The sequence below is a fragment of the Daucus carota genome, chromosome 3 (genome assembly GCF_001625215.2).
Source record: "Daucus carota subsp. sativus chromosome 3, DH1 v3.0, whole genome shotgun sequence".
Taxonomy (NCBI): Eukaryota; Viridiplantae; Streptophyta; class Magnoliopsida; order Apiales; family Apiaceae; genus Daucus; species Daucus carota.
Genome location: NC_030383.2, coordinates 27,321,131 through 27,327,825, shown reverse-complemented (window position 1 = coordinate 27,327,825; position 6,695 = coordinate 27,321,131). Strand labels below are relative to the sequence as shown.

General features: G+C 40.5%; 1 non-coding gene across 1 annotated transcript; it reads right to left on the bottom strand.

Annotated features, from left to right (window-relative positions):
• Positions 1 to 332: 332 nt before the first annotated feature.
• On the bottom strand, positions 333 to 439 carry LOC135151795 (small nucleolar RNA R71). The gene has a single exon (XR_010290714.1). It is a non-coding gene; the product is annotated as a small nucleolar RNA R71 (small nucleolar RNA).
• Positions 440 to 6,695: the final 6,256 nt, after the last annotated feature.

Genomic DNA, 6,695 nt, shown 5'->3' with positions numbered 1-6,695 from the left:
ATGACATTCAGTCGAGCATTGTCAGGCCAGCGATTCAGGCCAACACTTTCGAAATCAAACCTAGCACTATTCAGATGGTACAGAACTCAGTGCAGTTTGGGGGTTCTCCGACAGAGGATCCTAATATGCATATTCGAGACTTCATTGAGATCTGTGACACTTTCAAGTTCAATGGTGTTACGGAAGATGCCATTAAATTGAGGTTGTTCCCGTTTTCTCTGAGGGATAAAGCTAAGGGATGGTTGCATTCTCTTCCTGCAGGATCTATTACGACATGGGAGGATCTGGCTCAGAAGTTTCTTACTAAGTTCTTCCCTATGGCCAAAACAGCTGCAATGAGGAATGCTATCACTCAATTCCCTCAGTTATCTGGTGAAACTCTTTGTGAAGCATGGGAACGCTACAAGGAGATGCTTCGAAAGTGTCCACATCATGGGATGCCTGACTGGATGGTTATCAATTGCTTCTATAATGGCTTGGGTCCTCAAACGAGACCAATGTTAGATGCAGCATCAGGTGGAGCTTTGTGGGCTAAGAGCTATGATGAGGCTTATGAGTTGATCGAGATGATGGCTGCGAATGAATATCAGAATCCTACTCAGCGTCTTCATCAGGGCAAAGCAGCAGGAATTCTAGATGTTGATGCTACTTCAGCCATAGCTGCTCAGCTTAAGGCTCTTACTATGAAGGTGGATTCTTTGGCAAATCTAGGAAATCAGCAGCCACCTTCAGTCTGCGAGCTCTGTGCTGGAGCACATTCTTCGGATCAGTGTGCTATATCGAGCGAATCCGCTCAGTTTGTGAGCAACTTTCAGAGGTCGCAACAGCCAGCTCCGGTCACTTATCATCCCAATAATCGGAATCATCCGAATTTCAGCTGGAGCAATAATCAGAACTATATGCCACAACAGCAGCAACAGTTTCAGCAGCAAGGAGCTAGACCTTTTAACCCTTCTGGTTTTCAACAACAGTTTGCACCGAGGCAGCAATTCCATCCACCTGGATTCCCGCAACAAAATCATGGGGTGGCTGGACAATCTTCCAATGAAAGATCGGAATTGGAGGAATTAAGACTAATGGTTAAAAGCCAATCGGTGTCAATCAAGACTTTGGAGAATCAGATTGGGCAGATTGCTAACGCGTTGATAAACAGACCACAAGGAACTCTTCCTAGTGATACCGAGGCCAATCCGGGTAATAAAGAGATGAAGGAACAGGTACAGGCTGTCACCTTGAGATCCGGAAAGGTTACGAAGGAAAAAGAATCAGCAACAGAGCGAAACAAGGAAGAGAGTGATCAACAGGTTGAAACACCCGTGCTCTCATCCGAGTCTGATAGTGGAAAAACTGTTGTTGAATCTGACAAGAATAAAATCAACGAGGAAGCAAGCAAGGAATCAGCCAAGAAGTCTAGTCCGAAAGCTGATATTGGGGTCAAGCAAGTATATCCACCTCCCCCTTTTCCGAAGAGACTTCAGAAGCATAAGTTTGACAAACAATTTGCTAAATTTCTAGAGGTTTTCAAGAAATTACAAATCAACATACCTTTTGCGGAAGCTCTAGAACAAATGCCGAGTTATGCTAAATTCATGAAAGGTATTCTATCTCAAAAACTCAAACTTGCGGAATTGGAGACTGTGGCTTTGACCGAGGAGTGTAGTGCGGTGCTGCAGCAGAAATTGCCTCCGAAACTGAAAGATCCGGGAAGTTTCACGATACCTTGTACTATTGGAAAGATATCTTTCGACAAGTGCTTGTGTGACTTGGGAGCTAGCATCAATCTGATGCCGTTATCTGTCTTCAAGAAACTTGATCTGCCGGAGCCGAAACCTACAAACATGTACTTACAACTGGCTGATCGGTCCATCACATACCCGAGAGGTATAGTGGAAGATGTCTTGGTGAAGGTGGATAAGCTCATCTTCCCTGCTGATTTTGTCATTCTAGACTTTGAGGAGGATGAGAGGATTCCCATTATCTTGGGAAGGCCGTTCTTAGCTACAGGCCAAACTTTGATCGATGTGCAAAAGGGAGAGCTTACAATGAGAGTTCAAGATCAGAGTGTCACTTTCAAAGTGTTCAACGCAATGAAATTTCCAACTGACGAAGAAGAATGCTTTAAGGTGGAGCCAATAGAAGCTGCAGCTCATCCAGAAATTGACCCAAGGCTGAAAACTAACATCTTGGAAAGGGTTCTAACAGGTGAAGCTGAATTCGGAGGTGAAGAGGAAGCAGAGCAACTTCAGTTCTTAAATGCATCTCCATGGAAGAGGAAGGTTGATATTCCATTCGAGTCTCAAGGAGTAATAGAGCTTAAAAATGTTCAGGAGCATCTTAAGCCATCTATTGAAGAAGCTCCCATACTCGAACTCAAACTACCACCGGATCTCTTAAGTGATGTGCAGTTTAGAAGGTTGTCACGGCGCATAGATGACATGCATGACATTCACCGCCGTTTTGCAAAGGATTTGACTCAGGCTCTTGGGAGTGCTTTTCGAGCTATTGGTGTGGAGGTTGATTGGCCAGTGTTTGGAGATGGCATGGTATATTCACCACCTGATCCTCCACCCGAGGAGGGTGATCCTCTCGACTTCTAGGTACATTCGATCCTTTTTATCACCTTCAATGAGGACATTGAATATTTTAAGTTTGGGGGTGGTAATCTAAGGACTAGTAGTAGTGTGTGTTCATATAGGTTGCATGTTGCATATAGTTTAGCATATTATCTCATAGTGTTTGCATATTAGTTCGTTTTCATTTTTTATATATATGCTTGTGTTTAGTATGTGTTAGTAGTTCATATATTCACATAGTTGCATTTGCATGAATCATGAAAGTTGTCTTCCAAGTTAATTTCCTATGATGAGTTTATGTGCATAATTTCTTGGCTAGTAGTTTCGATCATATGTGATGCCTTGTTACTTGAAAACTGCTTGTGTGGAAATTGTAATTACACTTATGCTCTAGAGATAAGACTTAGACTAACTTATTTCTTGAGTCCTTGCGTTGAGTCGGGCGTAGAGTTTTGAGTATTCCCTTTTTGAAATTAGAGTTTGTAAATCTTAAGTTTGGGGGAGTTAAGGGATGAATATGCCTTTCTAAAAAAAAGAAAAAAAAGAACAAAAAAATATCAGGTACTCCTTTGAGATCAATGGGTAAAATGCAATGTCATGTGGAAGGGATGATCCATGTACTTGTGCTGGTATTAAGTGCAAATGTATTAGAATAATCAATTTCTTGGTGACTTTTCACAACCCTTGATTACTGGAGAATTACTTGATTAAAAAAAAAGAAAAAAAAACGAAGTTGAATGGCGGTTGTGACTCACTTACACTGAGAAGCGTCCCAACCTTAGACTTAGCGAGAAAAAAAAATATAGAAAAAATAGGAGAGGCATAGGAATTCTTTGGTGACCCTAAATTGTAGTTGACTCTGTAGTAAAGAAGTGTTTAAACCGGATTCTTATTAACGGCTCATAGTGAGGACTTTATTGAAGTTTGATAGTCTTTGTTTTGTTTCACTAGAGAGCATGCTAGCACACACGATGCACTTCACACTAGTAGTGGAAGAGAACATGGCTAATGTGTGAAAGAGATGAATGCCGAGAATGTTGCATATTTTGAGGATGCTATGTTAACAAGGATTACACTTCATGATTCGCTAGATGTAGGCATTTAGTTGCATTCATGCATTCCAGTATTAGTATTTGTGTGTGTGTTTATGCTTGAGGACAAGCATCGGTTTAAGTTTGGGGGTGTGATAAGTGGATTTTATATCCATTTGGAAGCCTTCGTTTTGACTTAAATGGATGATCTGGCCTCAAGCTTTGATTGTTTTTGATATGTTTTAGTGTGATGTTGTGTAGGTTTCTTTGGAGGAGAACGAAGAGGAGATTCATAGCTTTCATTGAAAAAAAACAGCGAAGCAATCGGATGCGCGAGTAAAAAGTTATGGACAAAGAAGTGGGCTGCTGAATTGGGGCACCCGCCCCAAATCTGGCGCACCTGCCCCACTGGCGCACCTGCCCCAAATCTGGCGCACCCGCACCAAACCGTCAGCGAATTTAGGCCCGTTTTGGCCGTTTCTGATCCGTTTGAAGGCTCGATCGCTGGGAAAGTTAAAGGAAGGCTTGGGGGACTAAAAGCAATAACCTAGAAACATTCCAAGGAGCACGTGACGGCTACGGAGAAGATCAAGATCGAATTTCATAGCTTTTACTTTTGTAATTCTTCGAAGTAGGCGTAACTTTGGATGCTCGTTTCGGATTTGTTTCTTAACTCTTATTCTCGTACTTTGACTTTGTTTTTCCTATTCAGTACCATGTTTACATTCGAACCCATGATGATGAGAAGTTCGATTATGAACTAATCATTGTCATGGGATTTTAGCGGATTTATCGATGAATTTCAGTAGTTAATTTGTCTTGTTCATATGTGATGGTTTGATTTCCTCGTATTGGTTGTGCTTATTCGTCTTGGATGCGTAGCTAACATCTAAGATTGTTTGTTAATCTTTATTGAAGCGACAGTGAATATATTGATTTAGAACTTGCCATGCGAGCATAGGTTTCGTGTTCGATAGCATGACTTGTGATGTGATTTTACCCATCTTGCATCGCCCTATGTAATCTTGATAGATAACTTGCTCTTCAACCGTTATGTTTTCAAATTCTATAGACATATAGGGTCTAAGAATAATTGGTGTCTGTTTACCTTCTATCTTAATTGTGGATGTGTAGCAGTATGGTGCACGTATAACGACAGTTAGCGTGTATCAATCTCGTGTTATCTGATTAGTTATCAACCATTACAATTGAATAAGGTAGAACTCTGAATGAAGTTGTTAATGAAGCTAGAATCCCATGTTCTGTTCTCATTAGTAAATCGTTATTCTCTTAGTTGATAATTCTTAGTTTCATAATTCGAATAGGATTAGTTAAGTATAAAACCAAAACCCAATTTGATTACTTGTCCAAGCATTGAATAATAATCATACATTGGTGCATAGGTGCATAATTCTGAATACACCAGTCTCTGTGGGAACGAACTTGAATTATATTCTATATTACTTGTGACCACGTACACTTGCGTGATTTTGTGTGAACACTTTCTCAAGAGCTCGGTATGACATTCCATAGGAAAGTCATACCGACCAACCCATATCCATATGACTTTTCTAATCTAAGTCATACCTATTCATCATCTCCTTCACAATACACACACTCGCACTCACATGCACTGCCATTGTTCTTGCTCTCGTTTTTCAAGTTTTTGCAACAAAACTTGCTGATTTCGTTTATCAAGTGTTAAACACTTGCTGGTTACTTATTTTCATCCCAAAATAAGTCGAACTGCTGCCGGTGTTTCACTGAGTTTTCGAACCCGTTTTCACCGAGTTGTACTGAGTCGAACGAGTTGCGCATATCTTGAACGATTTTGAACAATTAGTGACCGAGTTTGTGACTACTTGACCCTGGACAATCAGTACAGATCGAGTTGTGGTGTTTTTAGTTCAATTGATTTCAAACCCTAGTTCTTGAATTCGGCAGTTAGGGTTTTTCAAGCTACATTAGGGATTTTTGGACTTTTTGGAGATTAAGGCATTGTTTGGGACTTAATTTAAGCCATTTTATGATTAATTAAGTTTTAATTCGAATTTACCCAATTAATTCGAATAATTAATTAATTATTTGATATTTAATTATTAATTGAAATTTGTGAGAAATTTGAGAATTAATATTTTATTTGAAAAATTTTCACTTAATTCAATTTTTAATTTTAAAAAAAATGGCCGGTCGCTTTGTAATTGAGGAGACTAATTTGAATGGATTCTTCGACCCGGAAGCAAGTTTGGCACGTTTTAGACCGTGGGTCCGTTTTCTGAATAGTCAGTCGCTCGTCAGCACTGCTATTACAGCTCATGCAGAACTCCAGATACAGCCAATTCAGGACTTCTACTCGACAGCCATGAACACTACTTTATTGGATAATTATCGGGTTTCTGGAGATATACATGGAGGACGTACCATTCATATTAACTCTGACGATGTGAATAGGATACTGGGGTTCCCGAGGGAGAATTTTGCTAAACTCCCTACTGAAGATGAGATCACCCAATTCTTTCAGACGATATTATATCAGGATGAAATAAACTTGCCTCGGATGTTGAAAAGCAATCTGAAGCCCGAGTGGGACCTTTCCTTCGACACTTTGGCCAGAGTGTTTGCTCCTACCACTCGCAAGAACTTCAATGTTATAACTTCCTTGCTTCAGAAGATTGGATTCTGCATTGCTTTCAATCGTCCGATCAACTTTGGTAAGCTCATACTTCAATCCATTCTTACCAAGTTAGGACCACTGAGGAACATATCTGTTGAGCAGAATGCCAAAGTCTCATGCTTTTATCCTCCATTTATCATGTTATTTCTCAATGATAAGATGACTGACGCTGAGAAGGAACATTACGCCAACTCTCCTGTGGCACCAGTTCCTCGTGCCTGTTCAAAGTTGATGACTTAGTTGGACAATAAGAACAAATATGCAGCTGTTCCACTAATCACCACTCCTCACATGCTACAGATGTTCAACACTCCACTGCAGCCGTATCAACTTCCTGTGGCTCCTCCACCTCAACCTCAACAGCAACAACAACCACAAGAACCTCAACCCCTACAAATTCAACAACCTGCACAACAA